The 16,063-nt window shown below is 43.7% G+C and overlaps 1 protein-coding gene across 4 annotated transcripts in view; it reads right to left on the bottom strand.

The window, feature by feature from the left end:
• Positions 1–16,063, bottom strand: part of ARHGAP32 (Rho GTPase activating protein 32) — a 259,745-nt gene that overhangs the window by 196,368 nt on the left and 47,314 nt on the right. The window contains exon 1 of one of the 4 annotated variants that reach the window (XM_055133620.1): positions 3,169–3,371. The exons of the other annotated variants lie outside the window; for them this stretch is intronic. The gene's annotated coding sequence lies outside the window, so the exon portion shown is untranslated. Of the gene's footprint in view, positions 1–3,168; positions 3,372–16,063 lie in introns of those variants that run through there. 4 annotated transcript variants of the gene reach the window in all.

The following is a 16,063-nucleotide window of genomic DNA, read 5'->3' as shown; positions in this document are numbered from 1 at the left end:
CAAACAGCTCCACTTAGAACGTTGGGGTCAACTCCTTCCATGGTAGATCACATTCCTGCTTCTCTTTCCATGGGCCACCCGACGCGGACCACCTTCTCATCTCTCTCCAGGGACTCTCGGGGGCTTTGTTTTTGTTTTCTAAGAACTTTCTTTTCCAGTACACTCACCTGTCACCCTGTGCACCCTGCTCTAGCCTGAAAAGTTCTGAGACAGACAAATATGAGTGTGTGTGTGTGTGTGTGTGTGTGTGTGTGTGTGTGTGTGTGTGTGTGAATTCAGCAAAAACAGCTCTGGCTGCAGATTCTGGAGTCAAACTGCCCAGGATTCCAACTCCAACTCAAGCCTCACTCACTCTGTAAACTTAAGCCTGAGTAGGACTAAACCACTTGCTTTTCCTCACAAGGCTCCCACAGTTCCCTGGCCGCTCTTGTGCTTCTGGTGAAATGACCCTTCCATAACTGAGCCGGCGCTCCATCGACATACTCAAGTCATTTCCTGATTTCCTGTTCTGCAAGTTTCCTTTATGTTTTCAATCATTGCCCACAGTATCTGACTCACCCCTCTTACAGGATACTTCTACTGCCGTATGTCGTGCGTTGAGATGGATTATCCTGGAGGGCAGAGATTATGGGATTTATCTCTGAGGTCTTGAGCAAGCATTAAATATATGTGAGCAAAACAAGATGTAAATAATCTGATTATATTAACTTCACTGCTCTCTTCTTCCAAGCCCAAAGGTTTAAGTAAAAGGTTTAGGCTTTGGGGTTGGGGGGAAAGTGCATGCTTGGCATGTCCGTGGCCTTGGATTTGAAGTCTGGCACTGCATGGCTCTTAAACATGACCAGATGTGGCCCCACAATGAGAGAGTGAGAGAGAGAGAGAGAGAGAGAGACATATATTTTTTCTTTTTATTTTCAGACATTGTAATCATAAGAAATCAATGCAAAAATATTTTCTTCTTTTGAAGGGCCAATTCGAAGGTATTCAGGGGTCACTGCTTGCTCTGGTTAGGAGACACGTGTAGCTCTGTGCTCAGGAAGTAAACCTGGCAGTGTTCAGGGAATATATGCAGTGCCAGGATTCTAACTACTGCTGTAGCTGCAGCCACATGCAAGGCAAGTGCCTTAACTATTAAACTATTTCTTCTGTCTTTAATATAAATTGAATTTTTTTCCTCTGGGTGTGTGAAGGACAATTCTAATTTTCAAGTCCTATACTTTAATAGCAACATTTCTAAAGAGAACATGAAAATCAATGTTAAAGAGAAATCTGGGGTAGCCAAAAAAGACAAGACAAAAGTATGGCTCAACATAGCAATTAAGAATATGAATTTAAGAGTGCGACAATACTGAGTTTTGAATTCTGGCTCCACTGTGGCACTGGGAAAATTACTGAGGTCCTCTGAGTCAGTGAAATCCTTCTTCATATGTAAAGTGGGGGTAAGTGAAACCTTAGACGTTAGAAGAAATAATGAAATCAAATACTAATAAGTGAATCACTGTCACTGTCATCCCATTGCCCATCGATTTGCTCGAGCAGGCACCCAGTAATGTCTCCATTGTGAGACTTGTTACTGTTTTTGGCACATTGAATACGCCACAGGTAGCTTGCGAGGCTCCCAGAAGATTCTACAAACTGATTTCCACGTTATTATTCATTGTCCCTCAAGGATAATGTTAAGAGTCAGAAGTAGGGGGAAGACTGCTTCATTATAAACCATCCATCTTTTCTTCTGGAGTATGTGGGTCCCCTGGGTGATTCTTGGCCAATCAGGCCAGTAGTTCACCCAGAGGGCTTGAAGATATGGTGCTATGTGGACCCTGTGGTGCCAGGGACTACCTGGGCCACCCTGAAGGTGCTGGGGAACTACGTGATACAGAAAAATCTAACCGGAGTTGGCTATATGCCAGACACATGCTTTAGCCCTGTTTAACCATATGCTTATCTCTATGGCCCCCAAACATCGCCGGCAAATTGCATAACTCCATCTAATCTTAGAGCCTTTGATTGAGATCAGATTGCAGTTTTGAAAATATACTTACTTATGAAGGAGAGAGAACAGAAGAGTGAATAAGTGAATATTAGGGGGAAAATATTTATTATTTACAAAGTAAATTACACATACTTCAAACTCCATTAGGTTTTCTTTTTTAAAAAAAAAGGAGAGGTGGTACAGGGGGGCAGCGGGGGTGGGCTAGAGGTCTGACATTTGCCTTGCACACAGTCATCCTGGGTTCAATCCCTGGCATCCCATATGGTCCCCTGTGCCCTGCCAGGAGTAAGCCCTGAGTGAGGCCAGGGAGGTAAAAGGGCTGAACTGCATCTTGTTTAAGTAGCCTAAAGATATGCATAATCTTTAATCCTCAATAATGAAACATTTTTTGGAGAGCGTTTGCCTTACATTTGCATGCGGCAGATTCGGGTTTGATTTCCAGCATCCCGTATGGTCCCCTGAGCACCGCCAGGAATAATTCCTGAATGCAGAGCCAGGAGTAACCCCTGAGCACCACCAGGTGTGACCCAAAAAGAAAAAAAAAGAGACAAAGAGAGAAAGAGAGAGAAAGAGAGAAAGAGAGAAAGAAAGAGAGAAAGAAAGAAAGAAAGAAAGAAAGAAAGAAAGAAAGAAAGAAAGAAAGAAAGAAAGAAAGAAAGAAAGAAAGAAGAAGGAAAGAAGGAAAGAAAGAAAGAAAGAAAGAAAGAAAGAAAGAAAGAAAGAAAGAAAGAAAGAAAGAAAGAAAGAAAGAAAGAAAGAAAGAAAGAAAGAAGGAAGTTTTGTTTTCAGTCAGGCATGCAGTTCAATCCAAAGGTACATGGATGCTTGAGTTACCTGGGCCAAATCAGAGAAGCTCCGGGGCCTGTAAACCATGTCTTAAGAGATTCTATACCTGATTAGTTTGAGGGGAACTATGTCATAGCAAGTACAGAGATGAAAGGAAGTCAAGCATTCAATCTAGTCAGAGATTAATAAATCCGTAATAATATTCCACTCACTTAGTCAACAAAATTTTACTGACAGCCCACCAGAATCAGATACTACAGTAATCGTGGGACATAAATCGATCACACAAAAGCCCTGACCATCTTACTGACCAGTTTTTAAACACCAGAGCCCCTGCAGGCTGGTATATGGTGACCTGAGTCAGTTTATGGGTCAGGTAGCCGACTTACCAAAAGGTCTCTCTGATTTCAGTCTGAATGCAGATTCCAAGTGAAGAGGTTTCGATTTCACACAGAGGGTCCACGGGGACAGGTCCGTGGTGTGGCACTTGTCAGCATGTGTGAGGCCCTGGGACGAATTATCGGCACCCCATGGCCCACTCAGTATTACAGGGAATGATCAAGCTGCAAACAGTCCAAAGCACCCTTGGTGTACCGGCCCCCTGCAAAATTAATACCAATAGATTTCACACAAGGAAGCACCCAAATGTGACAGAACTAAAGTAGGGTCAAACAAATTCAACTAAAACTGAAAAAAAGTCTTCAATTAGAAAAGTTAATGGCTGGGACCATTGATAAAACCCTGGACAGTACACTGATTTGGGTTTATAACCAACACGACCAAACTGAATTCAAAGCACTGCAGTCCTCTGTTGATGATGAAATCTATTTCCACTGTATAGGGGAAAACTACGAAAGGCAATACCTCAAAATGCAATGAAGGGAGGTATAAAACCGCATTTCTGGGAAAAATTAAGACAACACTATAAATCACCATTCAAAGAAACAGATGAAAACTTAATCTTTTAGACACTGCCAAATGACGACCATCATGCTCCCCTGGAGATTGATCGACTTTTACTAGAGTTTCTTAGTGGCAATCAAAAGCTGGAATTAAACTTTAGGCTCATCCACCCCTGTAATTCCAACCCTCTGACACTGTTGGTTGGCATTTCATTTTTTGATCAATCATAACACTGATTTGGACCTGAAAGGAGTTTCTCCTCATGCTTGTCCTCCTTCTAATGTATCTCTACCATCAACTCTGCACAAATGGGTCTTTTTAGAGAAGATATATATTGGGGGTGAATGGAGGGGTACCATATCTGGTGGTGCTGGGGGTCCATTTAGTACTGGGAATTGAACCCAGGGTTCCCACATACAAAGCATATCTCCAACAAAACCCTGAGCTATCTTCCTGGCCCTCAATCTAGAATCTGATGGTGGCCACTTCAGCACAGAGGCAGCACTAGCCCCACTCCCCGCCAGAAAGCTTCCTCTTCCTTTCTCCACAAGTCAACCTTCCACACGCTACAGCTCCCTTCATTCTGCTCACTACTCCCCTCCTGACTCAGTAATGCCTGGCACCTAGCAAATGGCTAACAATGTACATTCAATCAATTAAAGACAGCACTAAAATGCTTTTATTCAATAATTCTCAGAAATCAAAATCATCATATTCCATGTAAATACCCTGTGGTTAAAGATCAAGGGTGTCGGACATCACAAATGGACAATGAAGCACAGACCTGGTTCTATTCATCATTCAAGGCTGGGTAAGAGACAAGCTGCCAGCGGTCATAAGATTTTAAACTGATTAATTAAACTCATTCATAGTGTTATCTTCTCATGCATTCACATTTCCTGTTTGGTGACTTCAAAGTAACCTATAAGACTTTCGGGAGGATTTTAAAGAGAACTCAGCAACAACAAACATCAAAGGAGGAGAAAAATACCACTATTGTGACAATATTCCCTCCAGGAACAAAATCAGCCAAACTTTATTAATTTATCTTCAAAGAAATGTACCTTAAAAAATTTCAATTCAGGGGGCTGGAGTGATAGCACAGCAGGTAGGGCGTTTGCCTTGCACACGGCCAACCCGGGTTCGATTCCCAGCATCCCATATGGTCCCCTGAGCACTGCCAGGAGTAATTCCTGAGTGCAGAGCCAGGAGTAACCCCTGTACATTGTCGGGTGTGACCCCCCAAAAAAAAAATTCAATTCAAGGGGAGAGATAGTACCATGGGCAGGCCCTCTTGCCTTGCACATGGCTGACCTGGCTTTGATCCCCAGCAACCTGGATGGTACCCCCAGCCCTGCCAGGTATGATCACTGAGTCCAGGGCCAGGAATAAGCCCTGAACACCATCGGGTGTGGTCCTCCAAAAATTCAAGTCATTTCATCATCCAATCCTGTGTAAAAGCAAGGCCCAAGAGGCAGCTGGACCGTCTGCAGTACGGGCTCTGCATGAGCTTAGGTGCGATCATATGTTGCCCAAGTACCACCGGAAATGTTCCCCAAACATCAAAAACAAAATAAAAAAACCAATTTGTTTAAAACGATGAAAGGTATGACACAGCAACTGCCCAACCATCTTTTGAAGATCATTTTTTAACATTAAAAACCGCTTATAAAAAACTTATAAGCACAAGTCCATTCAAGTAAGAATGCTTTCTGAGAGATAAAAACTCTGGCAGTAGCAAACAGAAGAACGAGTGATATGTTCCAAATGATGGACAAATAACTCAGAAAATTCGAAGCTTTTGCATGAGGAAAATACAACGAAATGGTTGCTCTATAGTTTCTAAAATAGTTTAAACTGAGTTAATGCAAATGTTCCTTTGAGTTATTTATTCTCTTAAATTTAAGTAACTCCTGTTGAGTTACTTAAATTTAAGCGAAGAAATAAAAACATTCTCCTTAGAATGATTTCCAGGCTGGGCTGAAGAGAAAGCTTTCTACGTAGAGACCCAGGTTCAATCCCCAGCAACACATTCCACCACTGGGAAATAACTTCCGAGCACGAAGCAAGGAAGAGTCTTTTGTTGCTGTTGTTAATTTTTTAAATTTTTCATTTGGTCACAATGAGTTACGATGCCATTAATGGTAATGTTTCAGACAACGGCACAATACCAGCCCCTCTATTAGAGTGCTAATGTCCCTCCACCAATATCTCAAGGTGGTCCCCTCCCTCACAACATCCACAGGTCACCCCATATCCTTGGCAAACTCAGTTTTGTGGGTCCACTCTCAGGGTCTGTTAGCAGCAGTCATGTTAGTTCTTTACTATGTTTCTTTCTCTTCTACATCAATCTCTCGTGTATTTGTCCCTCTCCCTCTTCACTCAGCCTGATGCTCTCCTGTCCCATCCACGGTGCGGCATACTGCAGGATTTCACCTTTCCTTTACCACTCATTTGTTCTTGGGTACTGAGGCTGTTTCCAGATCTTGGCTGTTGTAAAACAGGAGTTGCCATGAAGACAGGAGTATAAGGTCTTTACAAGACAGTCTTTCCAGGCTCTTGTGGTAGACAGTTGTCAGGAAGTGGAGCTGCTGGGCCATTTGAAGCTATGGTCTTTATTTGCTTTAGAAATCTCCAGTGTTTTCCATGGAGGCTGAACGAGATATCACTCTCACCACAGTGGATGACGGGTTCTTGTCCGGAGTCTGTTTCTCCTCTTTTTGACAGGTGCCAGTCTTTTTTTTTCATTAGTTTATTTTTAATTAGAGAGTCATCGTGAGGGTACAGTTACAGATCCATACATCTTTGTGCTCATGTTTCCCCCATACAAAGTTCGATAACCCATCCCTTCACCAGTGCCCATTCTCCACCACCCGTAAACCCAACATCCCTCCCCCCCTCCCCAATCCCGTCTCCCCCCACCCCACCCTGCCACTATGGCAGGGTATTCCCTTTTGTTCTCTCTCTCTGATTAGGTGTTGTGGTTTGCAATAAAGGTGTTGAGTGGCCATTGTGTTCAGTCTCTAGTCTGTATTCGGCCCACATCACCCTTCCCCCACATGACCTCCAACCACATTTTACTTGGTGGTCCCTTCCCTGAGTTAACGGGTGCCAGTCTTACCGGTGTGAGGTGCTATCTCCCTGTTGTGTTGCTTTGCATTTCCCTGATGATGAGTGATGAAGAGCTCACCACACATCTGAAAAAGGGCTTATCTCCAGGAAATAGAAAGCACTCACTTATAGAAATATAAAGCACACACTTAACAACAAGAAACCACCAACCCATCACAAAATGGGGGAAAGAGCTGGACAGAAACTTCCTCAGCAAAGACATACAGATGGCCAAAGGGCCTTTGAAAAAAAAGCTCTTTGTTAAGAGAGAGCGCCTAATGGAGAGATGGGTCAGGCGGACGCTGTGGGGCTTGTCCATTAGCTTGACTTCTAAGACCACGTGAGTGCCCTCCCACAGCAGTCTGTGACATGGTTCCAAGACCACGTGAGTGTCCTCCGACTGTGGTGCATGGAGAACCATGAGTCTTCACCACTCACATACCATCAGTGGGAGAAAAAGACAGGAGCTGTTCATTCTGTTCTCGTGAATACTCACTTTCTCTCCTGTAGCAAAATTATGTCTGAAAACTACCACATCAGAAACTTTTCACTTTTTCAACCCTTGCCTACATTTGTCTTTTTTTTTTTTTTTAGTGAGTCACAGTGAGGGTACATTTACAGATTCACATCTTTTCGTGCTTGTTTTTCCCTCATGCAATGTTTGAGAGCCCATCCCTCCACCAGTGTCCATTCTCCACCACCAATGAACCCAGTATCCCTCCCACCCCCCATCCCATCCCCCCACACCCCACTCCGCCTCTGTGGCAGGGCATTCCAATTTGTTCTCTCTCTCTCCTTTTGGTGTTGTGGTTTGCAACAGGGGCATTGAGTGACCATCGTGTTAAGTCTCTAGTTTACTTTCAGCATGCATCTCTCTCCCCGCGCGGGATTTCCAATCACATTTTACTTGGTGTTCCCTACATTTGTCTTTTTGTTAACAGATTTATAATGCTTGGGGAGGTAGCTGGGTCTTTGGGTTTTGTTTCTCTTTTTCTTTTTTTTTTTTAATTTTTATTTTTTATTAGTGAATCACTGTGAGGGTACAGTTACAGATTTCCTTATTTTCGTGCTTGTGTTTCAGTCATACAATGGCCGAGAACCTATCCCTCCACCAGTGCCCATTCTCCACCACCGATGATCCCAGCATCCCTCCCATGCCCCAATCTCATCCCCCCTCTTTTTCTTTGGCTATTCTGTCATTAAAAAAGAAAAGCAAGTGGGCCAGATAATACAGTGCGTGAGGCACTTACCCTGTTTGGAATCCCCTTGCCGTATACTGTAACCCCAAGCACCACCTGGAGTGACCCCTAAGCACAGAGCCAGGAGAACGCCCTGACACAGCCACTTTTGGCTCAGTCCCCTCCTTCCCACCCCCCCCCACCACCACCAAAAAAAAAAAAGAGAGAAAAAAGGCAAGAAGTGAAAGTAGATTAAAACACCAAATGTGTGCTGCTGTGGTAAAAGTAGGCCCACATGTGTCCTATTTTGCTTAATCCTCATGTAAACCCTGCTAAACCTTTCCTGGGGCTCCTGCAAAGTCCCGAGGCGCTCAGAGCCAGAGCTGGGACGTGAACCAACGCCATGTCCACCCCAGACTCTGCTGCCAGTTGCTGGGATTTGGACTTTAATAAAGTTTTACTGCTCTGATTATAAGAATAACAGAAAGTGCTTAGCTGGCAAAAATAAAACAAAATAAAAAAAATAACAACTGCTAGTTGCCAAGAATTCTGGGGGAAACACAGAAAAGTCCCAAGAAAATGAAGAACTATCTGATCTTCTATCCAGAGATCAGAGAGAGCAACTGCTTGTATCTTAGAAATTTGGGTGTTTTGTTTTTTTTTTTTAATTTTTGGTTTGGGGCTACAACCAAACCAGTGCTCTGGGCTTACTTCTGGTTCTGTGCTCAGGGATCACTCTGGACTTGGGGCACCATGCGTGGTATCAGGGATCAAATCCAGGTCGGCTGCATGTGAGGCAATCAAAGCAAGAAATTTGATTTCTCTGCAAGGTAGAATTTTGAGTCAGAGCAATATAGAGCAGGTAAGGTGTTTGTCTTGCATGTGGCTAACCCAAGTTTGATCCCCAGCACCACATACGGTCCCCTGGGCCTGCCAGGAGTGATCCCTGAGCACAGAACCAGAACTAAGTCCTAAGCACCATCAGGTATGACCCAAAAGAAAAAAAAAATGAACTGAATAGGCTGAATCTTAGGTTTCATGTGGTTGGGGAGACAGTATAGGGGATAAGGCACATCCTTGCCTTGCATGCAATCAACCTGGGTTTGATCCATGGCAAGGCCTATAGTCCCCCAAGCCCCACCAGAGGTGATCCCTGAGCACAAAGCCAGAAGTATTCCAAGAGTAGCCCCTCAGAATAGACAGGTATATACCCTCTCCCCCACAAAAAAATAATACCTTAGGTTCAGGGAGAGGTTACTATATCCTAAATTAAAAATTAACACATGAACTACTCTCTTTGTAAAATTCAAGCAGGAATCAAAGTACACACACCTGGTCTAGCCTCCAACCCCTGCTTAGGGGACTAGAGTGATATACAGCTGGTAAGGTGCCTGCCTTGCACACGGCTAGTTCAGGTTTAATTCCCAGCATCCCATACCCCACCTCAAGCACCACCAGGTGTAATTCCTGAGTTCAGAGTCAGGAGGAACCCCTGAACTTCGCCGGGTGTGCCCCAAAAAACAAAAACATAAATAAAAGTCACTGTCACTGTCATCCCATTGCTCACTGTTTGGTTCGAGTGGGCACCAATAACGTCTCTCACTGTGAGACTTGTTACTGTTTTTGGCATATTGAATACACCACGGGTAGCTTGCCAGGCTCTGCCCTTTGGGCGCGATACTCTCGGTAGCTTGCCGGGCTCTCCGAGAGGGGCGGAGGAATCAAACTCGGGTCGGCCGCGTGAAAGGCGAACACCCTACCGCTGTGCTATCACTCCAGCCCTTTTATAAATAAGAGTAATTTTAAAAATAAGTGGACTAGGCAGGAATCAGAGCATATGGCTCAAGTGGGAGAGCCCATGCCTTGTGTGTACAAGGCCCTGCGTTTGACACCACACACCACGAGTGACAAACATCAACCAATGAAAGTGAACTCTATGGATAGACATGTTAGTACTCATGAAAACTCAGAAAATGGCTCCCAAATGGTTAAGCTCAGGTTTAAATGACTTTTTTTTCAATTATGAATTTGATGGGAATGTGTCTAATAATCTTACTGAACCACACCAAGAATATAATGAATTGCCTATATTAGCAACAAGCATCACCTAAGAAATAGAGCAGAAAATATTAAAGGCTCAAGATAAAGGCGTGTTTATCACGAACACGCCTGTGTGATTCTGGACAAAGGAGACAGGGTCTAGTCTAGAATTCTAAACTCACACTAAATTAAACTTCTACAGACTACCACTTTTCACATCTTTCTTTACCATCATTTACACTAATTGGTATGTTTCCAGCTTAAAAGCTTTCCTCTCAGCTGTGGTCATGCCTCATCACCAATCAGCAACGGGAAAAGACAACAAACTCCACGAGGATATGCCATCAAAAACCTGGCAAAGAGACAGAATGTGTTACCCGTGCCATCTTTAGGATGCGCCCTGGGCCAGTGCACTGTTGTCAACGAACGTTTTAACTGTAACTGCCGTCATGAAGTGGGACCTTCTAACTCGTCAAAGATCACTGCTGGACTGGGCAAAATGTCGCTCAGCATCACAACGTAGCTTTCTATGAACCAAGCAAGCACAACAGAGGCGGCCCAATGTGACGGAAAAACGAGGGAACAGACGCTCAATGTAAATGACAGAACAGGCCTTTCAAAGTCAGCAGTCTGAGAAGCAAGGTGCAATGGCTTTGGATTAAAGCAAGGTTTAAGGTAAGAGGATGTGTTGTGCAGGCACGCGTACCTGCCCATGAATGACAACTGGGTTTTAGCCTCTCTTGGTGGCTGTCACCTCGGTGCCATGGCATTGCCAGTTGTGCTCAAGAGCATCTGCTCTGAGTCAAATGCTGGTGACACATCTCCCAGGAAGTGTCGCTGAGGGATACTCCCAGACTTCCTTCATCTGCATCTCAGCAAAATTCTCCTGGCTTCAAAACAAAGAAAGAGTGGACTGGATGGAATTTTAAGCAGTTTTAAGCAGAAAGAGCAGTAAGTCGGCTCTGCCATAAATGTGGCAAGAGAAGGAATATCTACCAGCACTAGGGTAGTAGCAATGGAGAGTGAGGGAGCGAGAAAGAGGGAGAGAGAGAAGGAAACTATTTTGATAATGGCTTCAAAGACATGTGGGCCTGAGAGAGTCAAGGGGCTGATGGCACACTGTGTGCACAGGGGTCCTGGGTTTGAATCCAGGCACCAAATCAAACCACTGTGGTTCACATTCTAAGAACCACTAGAAATAACCACCCCTAAGTTCTGAGCGATTCCCAAAAGTGATCTGGGTGCACCATGGGGTAAAACAGAGAGGCCTGGGGCACTTTCGTAGTCCAGAGTTTGCCTTACAGGTTTAAGGCAAGGGTGTTCTCAGCAGCACTGTCATCTGGGATACCCAGTGACACAATGAAGGGTGTCACCTCTGGTGCACCATGACCAAGTGTGTGCAAACACAATGGAAAAGTGTACATGGAGCACCCCTACCCCAACCCCCTGCTCACCCCAGTCATTAAAATGTAATAGCGAACCGAAGGGTCAACCAGGATACGGCTCCACAGGGAAGCACTTGCCTTGGGTGCCTGAGACCTACAGGGGTGGGAGGGGATGGGGAAGAGTGGATGTGGTAGGCGAGAGAGGGGCTGGGGGTATGAAAGTGGAATTACACAAATAAGCCCAATGTACTTTTGAGAGGGGACTCTCGAGGCTGACACTTATTAAGAAAGCAGGAAATGGAGAGGAGAGGAGAGGGGAGGGGAGGGGAGGGGAGGGGAGGGGAGGGGAGGGGAGGGGGAAATAAGGAAAGGAAGGGCCACCAAACATTAAGACTAATCCTAAGCTTCTTGTCTTTTTTGTCCCTCTGTCTATATGCACGTGCGCGCACATGCACGCACACACACAGACACACACACTCATTTTCACCAAATACAATCAAAGCTCATTGATAGGTAGATAATGTTACTTTCCAACACAAGAAAAAAACTAAATATTTATTTTAAATTATCTTTAAAAAAAATAAAATTGAAGAGACAAAAGGAACATTCATTCCACACATATCCACTGTGGATGCTTGTTTCCATAACACTCATGGAAAGAGCCCTAGTATTTTCAGACAGGACATGTTCCCTGCAGAGTTCCCAGAAGGCTAAATCCAGTGAGGTTACCCTTGACTGATTCATTCATTAGAGGAGAAAACCTTACAATTGCAAACCCAACACATCCGTTATTGCCAGGGTGCAGATATACTGAGTTACAAGACTCAAACACACTATCCTAGTGGGAACGCTTTGTGGCACCTGGAATTAGCACCTCCTGTTTGTACATACCTGTTTATGATGCATTTGACGATCAATAAGCATTCAATAACTTCCTGTTCAATAAGTACTGCCACCAAGATATTCAGGCAAAAATGTCCAAGGTCTGCTGACACAGACCTTCTAACTTCAGACTGGTTGTATAGATGTACCGCTATCAGTTGTCAAAGCAAATCTGACTAGCCATTCTAACTTCACAGAATAGAACTGTGCAATTTTTAACTGTCCAAATTTGATTCCAATAAAATTACATTATAAATGAGATGGCATATTTTATTAGTTTTAAAAGCAAAGGGGTGTAATTAAAACTTGTATGCACAATTTGCATTGAATTCGTTTCTGAATCAAACAGGCACCTCAGCAGTGGGTCATTTATTAATTCTGGGGGTTGGGGAGGGCAAACACTCATGCAATCCAAATGATCACTTGGTACCTGATCTGACTTTCGTTTTTCTTTTTTTAAGTTTTTTTGGTTTGGGGGATCACACTCAGCTATGCTCAGGGGCTACTCTCAGAGCAGTGCTCGCCTCACTCAGAGGTGGCACTCCGGGGACCCTAAGATGCCAAGGACCAAATCTAGACCTCCTGCGAACAAAGAAGATTATACTATTCATCCCCTGGCATCTTACTTTAAAAACTAGGAAAGTGGTTTCCCAGTGCTATTGTTGTGACTCTATATTTTCAATTTCCCAGGGCCATCTCAATCTTAAATAATGCATCATGTCAGACGATGTGTCCTCTGGAAATACGGGGCACTCTGTCACTGGATCCAGAGGCTCACCACTTCCCCTCCCCAGGCCTGTGCTCCACTCCCCAAAGAAAATACGTGAAGTTATGACTGATAATGATTAATCAGAAACGTAGTCGTGATTTTACTTTAAAACCTTACAATTTCCTCCTAACTGCATCAACATCAAATGAAAGAGGGAAGGCAAGCAGTAATCGGGGAGAAATTTCTTCTAACAGACAATATCGAGTTGTTAGCTACAAAGATCATTGCCTTAAATGTCAGGCATGGATGATTCATTCTTCCAGATGGATTCTGTCTTATTTTTATTTCACTATTCCTGTTTCATCGTTTTGAAGCAAACTAATTCCCAAACGTGGCATCTACAGAACTGGTCATAATAAACAAAACAGCTGATTACTTACAAATGAGAAAATTAAACATCAGTGCAATTAAATACACACATCTGAACTAAATATTTGATTACTGCATACTGCAGTGATTTATGCTAAAAGAAGGCACTGATCTTAAGTGTGATGTATTGTGAGCATGCCATGAAATCATTTTCTGTTTACTCAATAAATAAACAGGAAAATCCATTAAGAGGGCAGAGATCCTGACTGGATTTTCTTGGTGATTAAGTGAATTAAGCCAGGGTTGGAGGCGTGACTCAAGTGGAAGAGCCCTGGCTTGCATGCATGGAGTCCTGGGCTTGCTCCCTAGCACCACGTGTCCCACACCAATAACATGCATGGCCCTGCTCCCCACCCTCAAACCCCCCAGGCACGATCAGGTGAAGCAAGCTCAATAACAAAAACTAAATCGAATTAAGTGGATTAAACCAGTATTTCAGCCAGCTGGTTAAGGGCTGCATGTGGTAAAAGCTAGAGGGTATACAAATTAAGATGACTATCCTGCCCACACGGCAGAGCCTGGCAAGCTACCCGTGGCGTATTCAATACGCCAAAAACAGTAACAAGTCTCGCAATGGAGACGTTACTGGTGCCCACTCGAGCAAATCGATGAACAACGGGATGGTGCAGTGCAGTGCAGTGTAATGCCATCTAAACAGCTAACAAGCACCAAAGTTAACTAAAGCCATCATCTTACCTCCTCTTTCAAGAAGAAAGAGGACATAAAAGAGGATTTAAAGCTGTGATCATTAAGATAGCATCTTCGTAAAAGGGTAGGAAGACTGAGGAACAGATTTCCCTCCCCCCAACACTGATTTACAAAGTTGTTCATGACAGCACTGTTTGAGGCATCCATGTTCCAACACCAATCCCACCAACCAGCATGACCTTCCCTCCACCAGTGTCTCCAGTTTCCCACTCCATCCCCAAAAGTCCGCCCCCTTAGCAGGGACAAACAAGTTTACTTGGAATTGCTTTATTACAACAAAAAGGCAAGTGGAATTATCAAGAGACAAATCCATAAAAGTCACTTTGTGATCACTGTTATAGCTCAAGCTCGCAATGGGGTTACTGAAGTTACTGTCTGAGGATTTACTGAGCTAGTTGGTGGGGTCCAGCCTCCTGTGGAACAGAACAGAAGAGACTCAACTCTAGCAACCACCCCACGTACTGAGTACCTGCTTTAGGGCAAAGCAAACACCACAAGGAGGTGGGAAATGGATGACTTTTTAATAAACAATGCTGACTTGCCCAACTACTCATATGGGCAGAGTTATGGTGACCCTCTCATATCGACCCCAAAATAAATGCTGGATGGAGGGACATCTAAGGCAAAGGCCACACAATCAATTTTTCTTAGAAGAAAATATACATTTTCTTCTTGTCCCCTTGAGTAAGCACAGATATTTTTGAGTGTCAAAAAAAAAAATACTTAGGAACGTGGTCCATTGAATTACATCAGGATCTATTCCTCCAAAGACACTAAAAGAATAAAGAATAATCCACAGAAAAGGGAAAAAATACAACAGAAATAACTGACAAAGGGGTAAAATCCAAACTGTACGGAAGATTCTCACAAACAATAAGAAAACACATACAAGGCACACACCTCAACAGAGAACTGGAAACTGGGCAGCCAGGGTCGGAGCTCAGTGGCAGAACATGTGTGTTGTATGTAATGTACGGAATCTGATCCCGGCACAGAAGGAAGGAAGGGAAGAGGGAGAGATAAAGGGAAGAAGAGGGGCTGGAGCCATAGTACAGGGGGTGAGTAGGACATTTGCCTCGCATGCGACAAACCTGGGTTCGATTCCCAGCATCCTATATGGTCCCCTGAGAACCGCCAAGGGTAATTCCTGAGTGCAGAGCCAGGAGTGACCTCTGTGCATCGTTGGGTGTGACCAGAAAAGCAAAAAAAAAAAAAAAAGGAGGAGGAAGAGAGGGAAGAAGGGAGGGAGGAAGGAAAGAAGAAAGGAGAAAAATATAGTCAAAGGCCATGAACAGGCTCTTTACAAAATGCACACCAAGCCGAATGACTAGGTTAAAAACACATATAACATTAAGTATTCGTGAGAAAGCAGAAAAATAAGATTCATACACTGCCGATAGACTCGTGATCCAGCAATTCCAAGCAACTGTAAGTACCCAATGGAGTACTTACATATGTTTGCTAACAGAACTTGTACCAACACCAAGGAGAGGACTCAACAGGTAGGAATATATGCTTTGCGAGCAAGAATCCCATGTAAGATCCCTCAGCAACTGCAGGATCACCCCCCACACACCAATCCTGGAATGGCCAGGAGTGTAGAAAAACAAATTTAAAAAAGGCGAAGATGCATGCTAGAATGTCCTTGCAGCAGTATTCACTGTAATACAAAATTCACTGTGTCAGTGACACAATGGAATGCCATCCAAACATAGAGAATGATTTATAATTATATATAACAGTGTGGATAAACCTCAAAGAGATGGTTCAACAAAACTGTTTCACAAATTACACCAATTTTGTAGACAAAAGAGTATGTTCTATAGGCCTGCATGTATATAATCAACAAATCCAGGCAAAAAACTAATCAATGCTCTTAAAAATCCGAACACTCCATAATAATCCATAAGGCAACAAAGGAATTGATTTCCTAGTCAGG

Source organism: Sorex araneus, chromosome 3, assembly GCF_027595985.1.
Source record: "Sorex araneus isolate mSorAra2 chromosome 3, mSorAra2.pri, whole genome shotgun sequence".
NCBI lineage: Eukaryota > Metazoa > Chordata > Mammalia > Eulipotyphla > Soricidae > Sorex > Sorex araneus.
The sequence above is the reverse complement of the archived record's forward strand: the minus strand, read 5'-3'. Positions and strand labels throughout refer to the sequence as shown.